The sequence below is a fragment of the Odocoileus virginianus genome, unplaced genomic scaffold (genome assembly GCF_023699985.2).
Source record: "Odocoileus virginianus isolate 20LAN1187 ecotype Illinois unplaced genomic scaffold, Ovbor_1.2 Unplaced_Scaffold_16, whole genome shotgun sequence".
In the NCBI taxonomy this organism is placed as follows: domain Eukaryota; kingdom Metazoa; phylum Chordata; class Mammalia; order Artiodactyla; family Cervidae; genus Odocoileus; species Odocoileus virginianus.
Window position 1 is genome coordinate 305,398 of NW_027224278.1, and position 15,087 is coordinate 320,484.

A 15,087-nucleotide genomic window follows, 5' to 3' on the forward strand; every position below is an offset into this window, starting at 1 on the left:
TCAGGGTTGATTTCCTTTAGGATTGACTGGTTTGATCTCCTTGCAGTCCAAGGGACTCTCAAGAGTCTTCTCCAACACCACAGTTCAAAAGCATCAATTCTTTGGTACTCAGCTTTCTTTATAGTCCAACTCTCATATCCATATGTGACTACTGGAAAAACCATAGCTTTGACTAGGCAGACCTTTGTAGCCAAAGTAATGTCTCTGCTTTATAATATACTGTCTAGGTTGGTCATAGCATTTCTTCCAAGGAGCAAGTGTCTTTTAATTTCGTGGCTGCAGTCACCATCCACAGTGATTTTGGAGCCCAAGAAAAGAAAGTCTGTCACTGTTTCCATTGTTTCCCCATCTATTTGCCTTGAAGTGATGGGACCAGATGACATGATCTTTGTTTTTTGAATGTTGAGTTTTAAGCCAGCTTTTTCACTCCTCTTTTACTTTCATCAAGAGGCTCTTTAGTTCCTCTTTGCTTTCTGCCACAAGGGTGGTGTCATCTGCATATCTGAGATTATTGATATTTTCCCCTGAAATCTTGATTCCAGCTTGTGCTTCATCCAGCCTGGCATTTTGCATGATGTATTCTGCATATAAGTTAAATAAGCAGGGTGACAATATATAGCCTTGATGTACTCCTTTCCCAATTTGGAACCAGTCCGTTGTTCCATGTCCTGTTCTAACTGTTGCTTCTTGACCTGCATACAGATTTCACAGGAGGCAGGTAAGGTGGTCTGGTATTCCCATCTCTTTAAGAATTTTCCACAGTTTGTTGTGATCCACACAATCAAAGGCTAGAACCAGACATCCTGGAGTCCAAAATCAAGTGGGCCTTAGGAAGCATCACTACAAACAAAGCTAGTGGAGGTAATGGAATTCCAGCTGACCTTAAAGACAATGCTGTCAAAGTACTGCAGTCAATATGCCAGCAAATTTGGAACACTCAGCAGTGGCCACAGGATTGGAAAAGGTCAGTTTTCATTCCAATCCCAAAGAAAGGCAATGCCAAAGAATGTTCAAACTACCACACAGTTGCACTCATCTCACACATTAGCAAAGTAATGCTCAAAATTCTCCAAGCTAGGCTTCAACAGTACATGAACTGAGAACTTCAGATGTTCAAGCTGGATTTAGAAAAGACAGAGGAATCACAGATCAAATTGCCAACATTCATTGGATAACATAGAAAAAGCAAGAGAGTTCCAGAAGAACATCTACTTCTGCTTTATTGACTACGCCAAAGCCTTTGTGTGAATCACAACAAACTGTGGAAAATTCTTAAAGAGAGATAAAAGTAGAAATAAATTCACAATTGCATTTGGAGGTTTTAATACCTCTCTCAGTAACTGATGGCCTTCCCAGGTGGCTCAGACAGTAAAGAATCTGCCTACAGTGCAGGAAAGATGGGTTTGATCCCTGGGTTGGAAAGATCCTCTGGAGAAGGAAATGGCAGCCCACTACAGTATTCTTGCCTGGAGAATTCCATGAACAGAGGAGCCTAGTGAGCTACAGTCCATGGAGTCACAAAGAGTTGGACACAACTGAGCAACTAACACACATACACACACATAGTAACCGATATATTAACTAAGTACCATGAACCAACTTGACCCAGTTGGCATTTATACAACAATCCATCCAACAACAGTAAAGTGCACATTGTTCTGAAGTGTAAATGAAGCATTCATAAAGGTAGACCACATTTTGAGCCATAAAACAAAGCTCAAAATTTAAAGGATTCTAACAAACATATAGAGACCATAATAGAAAAAAAACTAGAAATCAATAACAGAAAGTTAGAAAAGTCACAAATATTTGGAACTTAAGTTATACACTACCTTTAAATGTATAAGTCTCAAGGAAAGTTAAATATATCTCAGTCTAAATGAAAATGAATATACAACTTATCAAAATCTGTGGTAAGCTACTAAAGCACTAGTTGGAGGGAGATGTATGGCAATAAATACACACACAGAATCTGTACAAAAAAGCTACAAGACATTGATTAAAAAATGAAAGAACATAAATAACTGAAAACACATTCCATAACCATAGATTAGAAGACTCAATATTGTTAAGATGTGAATTCTCAATATGATCTACAGGTTCAGTGCAATCCCATTCAAAATCCCAGAAGACATTTTTTATACATATTGACAAACTGATTCTAAAATGTGTGTGGAAAGACAAAGATATCAGAATAGCCAATGCACTTCTGGAAAAAATAAGTCAAAGGCTTAAATTACCATAGTACAGTTGACCCTTAAACAACGCAGAGGTTAGGGGTACCAACGTTTTGAGCAGTCAGAAATCTGATTGTAATTTATAGTTGGTCTTCTTTATATATTCAGTTCATTCATATACGTGGTTATACATCCACAGATCAAACCAACTGCAAATCATGTAGTAGTGTAGTATTTACTATTGAAAAAATTTGCATATAAGTGGACCCAAATTGTTCAAAGCCACGTTTTTCAAGGATCTCCTTGCAGTCCAAGGGACTCTCAAGAGTCTTCTCTAGCAGCACAGTTCAAAACCATCAATTCTTTGGTGCTCAGTTTCTTCTTTTTTTTTTCCATTTATTTTTATTAGTTGGAGGCTAATTACTTTACAATATTGTAGTGGTTTTTGCCATACATTGATATGAATCAGCCATGGATTTACAAGTATTCCCCATCCCGATCCCCCCTCCCACCTCCCTCTCCACCTGATTCCTCTGGGTTTTCCCAGTGCACCAGGCCTGAGCACTTGTCTCATGCTTCCAGCCTGGGCTGGTGATCTGTTTCACCTAGATAATATACATGTTTCGATGCTGTTCTCTCGAAACATCCCACCCTCGCCTTCTCCCAGAGTCCAAAATTCTGTTCTGTACATATGTGTGTCTTCTTCTGTTTTGCATATAGGGTTATTGTTACCATCTTTCTAAATTCCATATATATGCGTTAGTATACTCTATTGGTCTTTATCTTTCTGGCTTACTTCACTCTGTATAATGGGCTCCAGTTTCATCCATCTCATTAGAACTGATTCAAATGAATTCTTTTTAATGGCTGAGTAATATTCCATTGTGTATATGTACCACAGCTTCCTTATCCATTCGTCTGCTGATGGGCATCTAGGTTGCTTCCATGTCCTGGCTATTATAAACAGTGCTGCGATGAACATTGGGGTGCACGTGTCTCTTTCAGATCTGGTTTCCTCAGTGTGTATGCCCAGAAGTGGGATTGCTGGGTCATATGGCAGTTCTATTTCCAGTTTTTTAAGAAATCTCCACAACTGTTTTCCATAGTGGCTGTACTAGTTTGCATTCCCACCAACAGTGTAAGAGGGTACCCTTTTCTCCACACCCTCTCCAGCATTTATTGCTTGTAGACTTTTGGATAGCAGCCATCCTGACTGGCGTGTAATGGTACCTCATTGTGGTGCTCAGCTTTCTTTATGGTCCAACTCTCATATCCATACATGACTACTGGAAAAACCATAGTTTTGACTAGATGGACTTTTGTTGGCAAAGTAATGTCTCTGCTTTTTAATAAGCTGTCTAGGTTTGTCATAGGTTTTCTTCCAAGGAGTAAGTATATTTTAATTTCATGGCTGTAGTCACAAAATTCAAAACATTCTCTGTTAAAAACACTGTTAAGAGAATGAAAAGAAAAGCCACATAGACTTGGAAAAAATATTTGCAAACAACATACCTGAGAAAAAATTTCAAAAAGACCTCTTAAAAGTTAAAAATAAGAAAAACAACCCAGTTTTTAAAAGGGCAGGAAGAGCTGAACAGTCATCTTACCACAAGACAAAAGAATGGCGAATAAGCATATGAAACATGCTCAACATCATTTCAAATTAGTAAATGCAAAATAAACCCACAATGAGATGCCACTAAACACCTATTAGACTTACTAAAATCCAAGAAAACTGGTGATACTAAATGCTGACAAGAATGCAGAGCAGTAGGAACTCCTTGTTCATCGTTGGTGATATTGCAAAAATGATACAGCCACTCTAGAATATAATTTGGTAGTTTCTTATAAACGTGAACTTGTCAACAGTTGCATTTCTAGGTATTTACCCAACTGATTTGTAAACTTATGGCTACAGCAAAAACCCACATGTGAATAACCACTTTATTCATAATTGTCAAAAGCGGGAAGCTATCAAAATACCCTTCAACAGGTCAAGTGGTAAACTATAGCACATCCATGCAATGTAATAAAAAGGAATGACATAAAATCTATTAAAGGCAAAACTATAAGGACAGAAAACAAATTAGTTGCAGATAAGTATAGAAGGATTGCTAGAATGAATCAATGTGGTATTGCATTATAGTTGGAGACATCAGTATAAACTCATGTTTAGCCTCATATAGAAAGATGTGAAGATACAGAAATAATTCCAATTGACCCTTGAACAATGCAGGAGCTATGTGTGCCAATCCTCTGTGCAGTCAAAAATGTGCATATAACTTGTACATTGCCCTCTGTATGTGTGGTTCCCTCTATCCACATTTCTGCGTTCTCGAATTGAACCAACCACAGATTGTATAATAAGTAGTATGTACTATTGAAAAAAATTCTGTGTATCAGTGGACCTGTGCAGTTCAAAGCTGTGTTGTTAAAGGGTCAACTGTATAGATATGTTTTTACACATAGATTAGTATATTTTCTAGCTCTATCCACTAAGAGGTCCTGGGAATAATGACACCCCAGTAGCAATGAGCACACTTGGCACCCAGATCTTGGTTTCTAATACCATTCTCTAGTGAAAGGAACCAAAGCCTTTTGGAGAATGGATGATTCTAGGGCTGGGCCAGGGAAGATACAAGATGAGCCTGGAGCATCTTGTAGTTTCAGAAAGTAAGCAAGTGCTCAGAAAAAATTATGAGGCAATGTTCAGGGGACACAGGAGCTAACTGAAAGAACTTCTAATGGCCAAAACTGGAACAGCTCGAGCAAGAAAATAAATGATGTAATATTGGATTATAACACAAAATATAAATGTCCATGAATCCATGCTGATATAAATAAATGATTGAATAATGGGGAGAGTAGATATAAATCTCCCATACAAAAGAATTTCAAATAACTTATATAGATATTCCTCCTCCCCCAACAATGGAGGTGGATCTTAACTCCTCTGTCCTGGAAGGCAGGCTGTACTTAGTGATTTGCTGCCAAAGAATAGAGTGTAAAAGGAGCGGGGGAGAGTAACTCTTAAGAAGAGAAACCTAGCAAACCCTACCTTTGATAGCATATACCAGTGATAGGATTTGGTGAGAAGGGCCCCTTACTTCTGTGGCTATCTCCCCAAAAACATGTAACCCCAATTTAAACACAATAAAAGTATCAGATAAACCCAAATTGTGGGACATTCTAACAAAATGCCTGACTAGTACCTCTCAAAACTCTCAAGATCATCACAACCAAGTAAAGTTACAATCCAGAGTAGCCTAAGGAGACATGGCTAAATGTAACCTGGGCCCTGGATGAGATCCTGTGACAGAAAAATGACATTAAGGGAAAACTAATGAGATTCAAAAATTAGGAAAGGAGTACATTAAGGCTGTATATTGTCACCCTGCTTATTTAACTTATATGCAGATTACATCATGCGAAATGCTGGGCTGGATGAAGCACAAGCTGGAATCAAGATTCCTGGGAGAAATATCAATAACCTCAGATATGCAGATGATAACACTCTAATGGTAGAAAGTGAAGAGGAACTAAAGAGCTCTTGGTGAAAGAGGAAGAGTGAAAAAGCTGGCCTAAAACTCAACATTCAAAAATGAAGATCATGGCATCCAGTCCCATCATTCATGGCAAATAGAAGGGGAAAAATGGAAACAGTGACAGACTTTATTTTCTTGGACTCCAAAATCACTGTGGACAGTGACTGCAGCCATGAAATTAAAAGATGCTTGCTTCTTGGAAGAAAAGCTATGACAAACCTAGACAGCATATTAAAAAGCAGAGATATCACTTTACCAGCAAAGGTCCATATAGTCAAAGCTATGATTTTTCCAGTAGTCATGTGTGGATGTGAGAGTTGGACCATAAAGAAGGCTGAGCATGGAAGAATTGATGCTTTCGAACTGTGGTGCTAGAGAAGACTCTTGAGAATCCCTTGGACAGCAAGGAGATCAAACCAGTCAATCCTAAGGAAATCAACCCTGAATATTCATTGGAAGGACTGATGCTGAAGCTGAAGCTCCAATATTTTGGTCACCTGATGCAAAGAGTAGACTCATTGGAAAAGACCCTGATGCCAGGAAAGATTGAGGACAGGAGGAGAAGGGGATGACAGAGGATGAGATGGTTAGATGGCATCACCAACTCAATGGACATGAATCTGAGCAAACTCCAGGAGACAGTGAAGGACAGGGAAGCCTGGCATGCTGCAGTCCATGGGGTTGCAAAGAGTCAGACATGACTTAGTGACTGAACAACAACAAATGATTCAAATAAATTTGGGAATTTAATAAATAATATATCAATATTCATTCATCATCAAAAATTTATCATACTATTGTGTGATAATAGTAATGGGGGAACTGGGCAACTGTTATATGTGAATTATTTGTATTTGCACCTTTTCTATAAACCTAACACCATTATAAAATTAAAAACAAGCTTATTAAGAAAGAGGGAGTTGGAGAAGGTAGTGGAAACCTGGAAACCAGGGGAATATTATTTTGAGATGGAAGATATTACAACATGGTCACTGATGAGAATGATCCAGTAGGAGGGGGAAATTTCATTCATAAATGAGAGTGTTGGCCTTAAATGCCCAGATATTTTAACCATACTAACAAGAAGGAAGGCAGAATATATGTATACAAATGTATGTAAGTGGCTGGATATGGAGCATGGGTTTGTGGAGATTGTCTTCTAATTGCCTCCGTATTCAAAAGCAAGGTCATCAGTTGAAAGTGGGAAGGGAGAGGTGGTATTGGCAGTTTGAAGAGAGAAGAGACAATGTATAATAGTGTTCTCAGAGAGTGAGTGAGTGATTATACTAAAAAGTTATGCAAAGGCTGTTTGGCAGTGTTGAGTACTCACTTGATATTTTGGTGATTTTGAAATGAACCAACGCAGTTTACATTTATTTTTTCTCTAACAATGTTTAGCTGGTGGGCTGCAGGCATACCGGAGGTGTTGACTTGAATTTATCAGGGTCCGAGTTTTGTCAGGGAAGCGTGGTAGAGGGAGATGGGGGGAAGAGAGTTAAGGGTGTTTGCAAGGAATTGATGAAAATGACAGTCCATGGAAGCTGCGCCCTGCAAGGAGGGAAGCAAAGACATTAAAGGAGACAAGATGATGGATAACGAAAAGAAACTTATTGTCAATGGATCGGAGATCTTTGTGGAGGTGAAGGATTGTTAGAGTGAACAGTGCCTGAATAATTGAGCTGGAAAAGGAACACTAGGTAGAATATTGGGTGTTTGAAATGAAAACTATGAAGATATTACAATTAATGATGATGAAGTTGCCAAGAATGATGACAGGAAAGGGATGACAGGGGTGACAGTGGAAAGCAGTAACCTGATCATCATTTATTTAAAAATAAAAAGTGACTCAGGAGATGCATAAGCTTCAAAGCAACAGTGAGTCAACTGCAGGATTACTACAGCCTTGTCTTGTTCCCCCGATGATCCAGAAACTAGAGCCGGTTTTCCAAAGTTCAATCTAATTTTACTACTCTGATTTTAAAAATCACTTTATAGAGGCCCACTGTTAGAGATGGTGATTGCCTGAATGTGGCAGAAGAAAAAGGTGTAAATGGAGATGTCACATGGATTTCAGAGTGATTTAGAAGGCGGAGCCAACAAACTTTGATGATTGGTTAAATGTAGGTTGCTAGAGAGATGAGTTAAGATGGGTCCAAATTTTCTCTTCTGTATTTACGTTTTGGCTGGGCCTAATTAATAAACATTTGCTCAGTGCCAACTTTACACAGACCTGAGAACTTCTAGAGAGCCAGAGATGGTAGTCCATACCTTAATGTAAGATGTAGTATCCATTAAATATAAAATGAGTAAATATAACAAGCATAAATAACTTATGCCATATGCAAGTTGATACTTACCAAATAATTAATTTCAAGAAAAATGCGGAGTTAGTCAACAGTCAAGGAAGCTTCTTTGCATTAATTTAATTTTTAGCTAGATTTTGAAAGAAAAGATGGTCACTTAATTACAGGAGACCATCATTTCAAGCAGAAAAATGGCAAGAACAGAAACTTCTAACCTGGATATCTAATAGGGAAGGAGACAATCATCTATAGTTTTGATGAGAGGATATTCTCATTTCTGATATGTGACCTATGTTGGAGTCACCAATAGGATAGCTTCACCACTGCTCATTGATTTACTCAACAAGCATTTAATGAGCGTGTACCGGAAGCAAGGCATTGTGATAAGTGCCAAGCACGCAGTGATGAAAAAGACATGTTCCCTATCATCAAGGTACTGTCTTATAGCAAAAACACATGGACAATTATAAGACAATGTGATAAATGCTTTTAGACAACATATAGGGTGCTGTAAGAACAAAGAGGAGAGATACTTAACCCAAACTAAAGAGTTACAAATGACTGCTTACAGAATCTTTGCAGAGTCATGAATATTAAATATGAATTAGGCAAGGGGAAAATGGGGAGAAGGTATGGATGAGTGTTCCATTCAGATGGAACTGCATGTGCAAGAGCTCGAAGGATACAGAGATGTCATATTGGCTACAGGTGGCACTAAATCACTTTTATCACTCCAAGGAAATGGTTCTCAGTATTTTAATTTATGAATCCCATAGAAATTTTGTTATAAGCTACAGGTTCCATCCATAGAAAAATGCAGAACTACACACACACTCACACACACAGTTTTACATATCATTCCATGGATCCTAAGTCAAGAATTCCAACTTCAGGTTACTACCAAATAATAGTCCCATTTCAAAATATCAGCAGTTGTTATATAATTTCTTATTTGTTGTTCACTTGCTAAGTCATGTCTGACTCTTTGTGACCCCATGGACTGCAGCACACCAGGCTTCCCTGTCCTTCACTATCTCCCAGAGTTTGCTTAAACTCATGTCCATTGAGTCGGTGATGCTATCCAACCATCTCATCCTCTGTTGCCCCCTTCTCCTCCTGCCTTCAATCTTTCCCAGCATCAGGATCTTTTCCAATGAGTCAGCTCTTCGCATCAGGTGGTCAAAGTATTGGAGCTTCAGCTTCAGCATCAGTCCTTCCAATGAATATTGAGGGTTGATTTCCTTTAGGATTGACTGGTTTGATCTCCTTGCAGTCCAAGGGACTCTCAAGAGTCTTCTCCAGCACCACAATTCAAAAGCATCAATTCTTTGGCACTTAGCCTTCTTTATGGTCCAACTCTCATATCTGTACATGACTACTGGAAAAACCATAGCTTTGACTATATGGACCTTTGTAGGCAAAGTGATGTCTCTGCTTTTTAATACGCTGTCTATGTTTGTCATAGCTTTCTTCCAAGGAGCAAGTGTCTTTTAATTTCATGGCTGCAGTCACAGTCCACAGTGATTTTGGAGCCCAAGAAAATAAAATCTGTCACTGCTTCCACTTTTTCCCCTTCTATTTGCCATGAAGTGATGGGACTGGATGCCATGATCTTAGTTTTTTGAATGTTGAGTTTCAAGCCAGCTTTTTCACTCTCCTCTTTCACCCTCATCAAGAGGCTCTTTAGTTCCTCTTCACTTTCTGCCATTAGAGTGGTATCATCTGCATATCTGAGGTTGTTGATATTTCTCCCAGCAATCTTGATTCCAGCTTGTGATTCATCCAGCCAGCATTTCACATGATGTACTCTGCATATAAGTTAAATAAGCAGGGTGACAATATACAGCTTTGACACTACTTCTTTCCCAATTTTGAACCAATCCATTGTTTCATGTAAGGTTCCAACTGTTGCTTCTTGACCTGCATACAGGTTTCTAAGGAGGCAGGTAAAGTGATCTGATAGTCTCATCTCTTTAAATATTTTCCACAATTTGTTGTGATTCATACAGTCAAAGGCTTTAGCATAGTCAATGAAGCAGAAGTAGATGTTTTTCTGGAACTCCCTTGTTTTCTCCATGATCCAATGAATGTTGGCAATTTGATCTCTGGTTCCTCTGCCTTTTCTAAACCCAGTTTGTACATCTGGAAGTTCTCAGTTCATGTACTGCTGAAGCCTAGCTTGAAGGATTTTGAGCATTACCTTGCTAGCATGTGAAATGAGTGCAATTGTGCAGTAGTTTGAACATTCTTTGGCATTGCCCTTTTTGGGGATTGGAATGAAAACTGACCTTTTCCAGTCCTGTGGCCACTGCTGAGTTTTACAAATTTGCTGGCATATTGAGTGCAACACTTCAACAGCATTGTCTTTAGGATTTGAAATAGCTCAGCTGGAATTCCATCACCTCCACTAGCTTTGTTTGTAGTAATGCTTCCTAAGACCCACTTGACTTCACACTCCAGGATGTCTGGCTCTAGGTGAGTGACCACACCATCATGGTTATCTGGGTCATTAAGACCTTTTTTGTATAGTTCTTCTGTGTATTCTTGCCACCTCTTCTTAATATCTTCTGCTTCTGTTAGGTCCTTACCTTTTTCTGTCCTTTAATCATGCTATCCTTACGTTAAATATTCCCTTGGTATCTCTAATTTTCTTGAAGAGATCTCTAGTCTTCCCCATTCTATTGTTTTCCTCTATTTCTTTGCACTGTTCACTTAAGAAGGCTTTCTTATCTCTCCTGCTGTTCTCTGGAACTCTGCATTCAGTTGGGTATATCTTTCCCTTTCTCCTTTGCCTTTTGCTTCTCTTCTTTCCTTAGCTATTTGTAAAGCCTCCTCAGACAACCACTTTGCCTTCTTGCATTTCTTTTTCTTTGGGATGGTTTCAGTCACTGACTCCTATACATAGTTACAAACCTCTGTCCATAGATTCTTCAGGCACTCTGTCTGTCAGATTTGATCTGTTGAATCTATTCCTCACCTCCATTGTATAATCATAAGGGTTTGATTAAGGTCATACCTAAACAGTCTGGTGGTTTTCCCTATTTTCTTCAGTTTAAGCCTGAATTTTGCAATAAGGATCTCATGATCTGAGCTGCAGTCAGCTCCAGGTCTTGTTTTTACTGACTCTATAGAGCTTCTCCATCTTTGACTGCAAAGAACACAATCAATCTGAGTTTGGTATTGATTTCTGCATATGTCTATGTGCAGAGTGGTCTCTTGTGTTGTTGGCAGAGGGTGTTTGCTATGTGCATTCTCTTGGCAAAACTCTCTTAACCTTTGCACTGCTTCATTTTGAACTCTTAAGATCCAACTTGCCTGTGATTCCAGGTATCTCTTGACTGATGTTAGTTCTAGAAGGTGTTGTAGGTCTTCATAGAACCAGTCAACTTCAGCTTCTTCAGCATCAGTGGTTGGGCATAGACTTGGATTACTGTGATGTTGAATGGTTTGCCTTGGAAATGAACTGAGATCATTCTGTCATTTTTGAGATTGCACCCAAGTACTGCATTTCAGACTCTTTTGTTGACTATGATGGCTACTCCATTTCTTCTAAGGGATTCTTGCCCATAGTAGTAGATACAATGGTCATCTGAGTTAAATTTGCTGTTCCTGTCCATTTTAGTTCACTGATTCCTAAGATTTTGATGTGCTTGCCATCTCCTGCTTGACCACACTCAATTTACCTTGATTCATGGACCTAATATTCCAGGTTCCTATGCAATATTGTTCTTTACAGCATGGACTTTACTTTCACCACCAGACACATCCACAACTGAGCATCATTTCTGCTTTGGCCCAGCCTGCTTCATTCTTTCTGGAGCTATTAGTAATTGCCCTCCACTCTTCCCCAGTAGCATATTGGACACCTTCTGACCTGGGGGGCTCATCTTTCAGTGTCATATCTTTTTGCCTTTTCATACTGTCTGTGGGTTCTTGAGGCAAGAATACTGGAGTGGTTTGCCATGTCCTCCTCCAGTGGACCACATTTTGTCAGAATTCTCCACTATGACCTGTCCATCTTGGGTGGCTCTGCACAGCATAGCTCATTGAGTTAGATAAGCCCCTTCACCTCAACAAGGCTATGATCCATGAAGAGGTGGTACAGTTTAGTGGCCAGCTAACAATTGCACAGAGGTTAAGCTAAAAACATTTAGCCAGTAAGGTTTCCATCCGTTGCCATTGCAACTGTATGTGGATTGGGGCACACAAAGTTTAGGCTTTTCATAAGTTTGCCTTGGCTTTCAGATTCTGCCACACTTGACATGTTTCCATTGTGCCGGCAGAGGGCCATACATTCCTCCAGGGACATGTAGATAACTAAGGCCCTTTCCAGTCTCTCCTAAGTATGCACACAGCCTTGCTGAACACTGGGCATGTGAGGGGAGCTTTCCTAGGCCCACTAGAGCTGTCCCCTTCCCTTGATCCCCTTCATAGATTCTTGATTGTTCTGCTGGTCTATTGCTTGCCCTAACCAGTATGTCAGCTGGCTTTCTTGGTTTCCCTGTCCTGGTACATCTACTGCTGATGGAACTGCTGGGGGTAAACTAGGGGGGAAAGCACCTCAAGCTAAAGCACACAGATCCCCACTGTGTGGGGATTCAATCATTTTTCTTGACTAAATGCTTTTTAATTTGCTGGAGACCTTTGGTCAATTTACAGGGTCCCAAAATGGTTATTTGATAATTTTGTCCAGTTTTATCATTATTATTGGGGGAGAAGATTTTCCAAGCTCCTTACCCTGCCTTTCCTGAAGTCTAAATCTCAGATTCCTAAGAATACATTTTGAGTAACACTAGCATAGGACTTTGGGGTTGGACAACTTGAATTCTTGTCCTACCTCCACACCTAATGATTATATGATCTTACAAATTAATTTAACATCTCTGAGCTTTAGTTTCCTGTCCTTAAAAAGAGAATTGTAACATTGTACAAAGTCAATTTGAGGAGTGTAGATATACTGCATTTTTAAACTGTTGATTAGTTTCTCAGCAAGGATATACCACAGTTTATTCAGTTGTTCCTTCACTGCCCCACTGATAGACAATCTTATTTTCTAATTATTTTGCTATTATAAAGAAAACTATTATGAATATCCTTGTGCATACCTCCTTGCATGTGACAGTTTCCATAAGGTAAGTACTGAGAGGTGAATTTCTGAGTCAGGAAAGTAATATACATATTTTTTTTTAATTATTTTCATAGAAACTTCCAAATTGCCATTCAGTGTGTCATCACCAATTTATATTCACATTACCAATGTTTGAGAGCATGCATTTCCCCACATCATTTGAAAACACATGTTTTAATTGAACTTTAAAAAAATTGTCACTCTGATGAATAAAAAATGATATCTTAATACCCATTTCTCTGATTACTCCTAAATTAGAGGAGTGCATGCATTTACTGTTCACTGCTGGTGACTTTCCTATTGATATCCTTCAGTTGTTTTTCTACTGTGTTTTTATCCTAATGATCATAAGGATTTATTCAATATACTGGGTATTAATCCTTTTATGTTGAAATCTTTTTCTTGTTGTATTTTAACTTGTTTACACTTTGCAAAACAAGTTTTTTATTTTCACATACACATTATCTTTTATGCTTTATGTGCCATATTAAAATACTTTTCCTTCTTCAAATTTGTCAATATAATAGTTTTATGTTTTATATTTTACTTTATCAGTAATTTACTGTTGAAGCTGATGTGAATCTAGAATCATTTTTTTCTTTTTTTATTTTCCTTTTTTTTGTTTTTGTTTTTATTTTTTTATTTTTTATTTTTTCCAGTATTTTTTCCATTTATTTTTATTAGTTGGAGGCTAATTACTTTACAATATTGTCGTGGTTTTTGCCATACATTGACATGAATCAGCCATGGATTTGCATGTGTTCCCCATCCTGATCCCCCTCCCACCTCCCTCCCCATCCCATCCCTCTGGGTCTTCCCAGTGCACCAGCCCCGAGCACTTGTCTCATGCATCCAACCTGGGCTGGTGATCTGTTTCACACTTGATAATATACATGTTTCAATGCTGTTCTCTCAGATCATCCCATTCTTGCCTTCTCCCACAGAGTCCAAAAGTCTGTTCTATACATTTTTTCAAATATTCATTTTTCTAAAACTAATTATTGAAAAATCTATCATTTAACTAGAATTGCAAAATGCCACCTTTAACATATACCATATTTCTATATACACTTAGGTCTATTTTGAGATTATTCTGTTCCCTTGATTTCTTAGTCCATTCTGCATGAATATCATACTTTTAAATGACTGTAGCTTTATAATATATTTTTATACCTAGTAAGACTTCCCTTCCAAACCTTTCTTTTTCTTTGTCAAAATTATTGCTTTGTTAATTCTGAATATGAATCTTGGAATTAGCCTGTCCAGTACATGAAAATTTTCATGGGGATTTGGGTTGGAAGTACATGGAGTTTTGTGCATTAATTTATGGAAGAATTTCTGTCTTTTCATTTTTGAATCTGCCCAATTGTGAGCATATTTTTCCATTCACATTTCCTTCAAGTCCTTCAGAATTTCTCCATAGTTATCTTCCACATTGTCATTTATTCCAAGACACTTTATAGTTTTTATTCCTGTTATAAATTTGAACTCATTTTTATTTATCCTGTCTAAATGAATAATCTGATGTATAAGAAAGTGTTTGATATTTTTTGGTAACTTTTTCTTTTGATACATCTTCAAGCTAACAGGAAAGTTGCAAGAATAGTACAAGGACCTCCTTTATATCCTCTATCCATGTCTGTTTTCTTTTTATATACATGAATGACTTCATTTTCCAAATTTAGAACTCTGATCTGTTTTGAGTTTATCTTGGAAACCTGGTGACAATATGAGATATGGACTCGATTTTATAGTTTTCCAAATGATTATCAGTTGTCCCAACACCATTTACTTAAAAAGTCATATTTTCCACAGTGATTATATGTACCAGTTTCTACTAACCAAATTTCCATATGCATTCATGTGTATTTTTGGATTTTTTTATACTCTTCTGTTGTTTTGTCTGCCTGTTCCTATATCATCATCACACTATT

General features: G+C 38.1%; 1 protein-coding gene across 2 annotated transcripts in view; it reads left to right on the forward strand.

Annotated features, from left to right (window-relative positions):
- Positions 1-15,087, forward strand: part of TMLHE (trimethyllysine hydroxylase, epsilon) — a 58,236-nt gene that overhangs the window by 14,857 nt on the left and 28,292 nt on the right. The window lies entirely within an intron of this gene.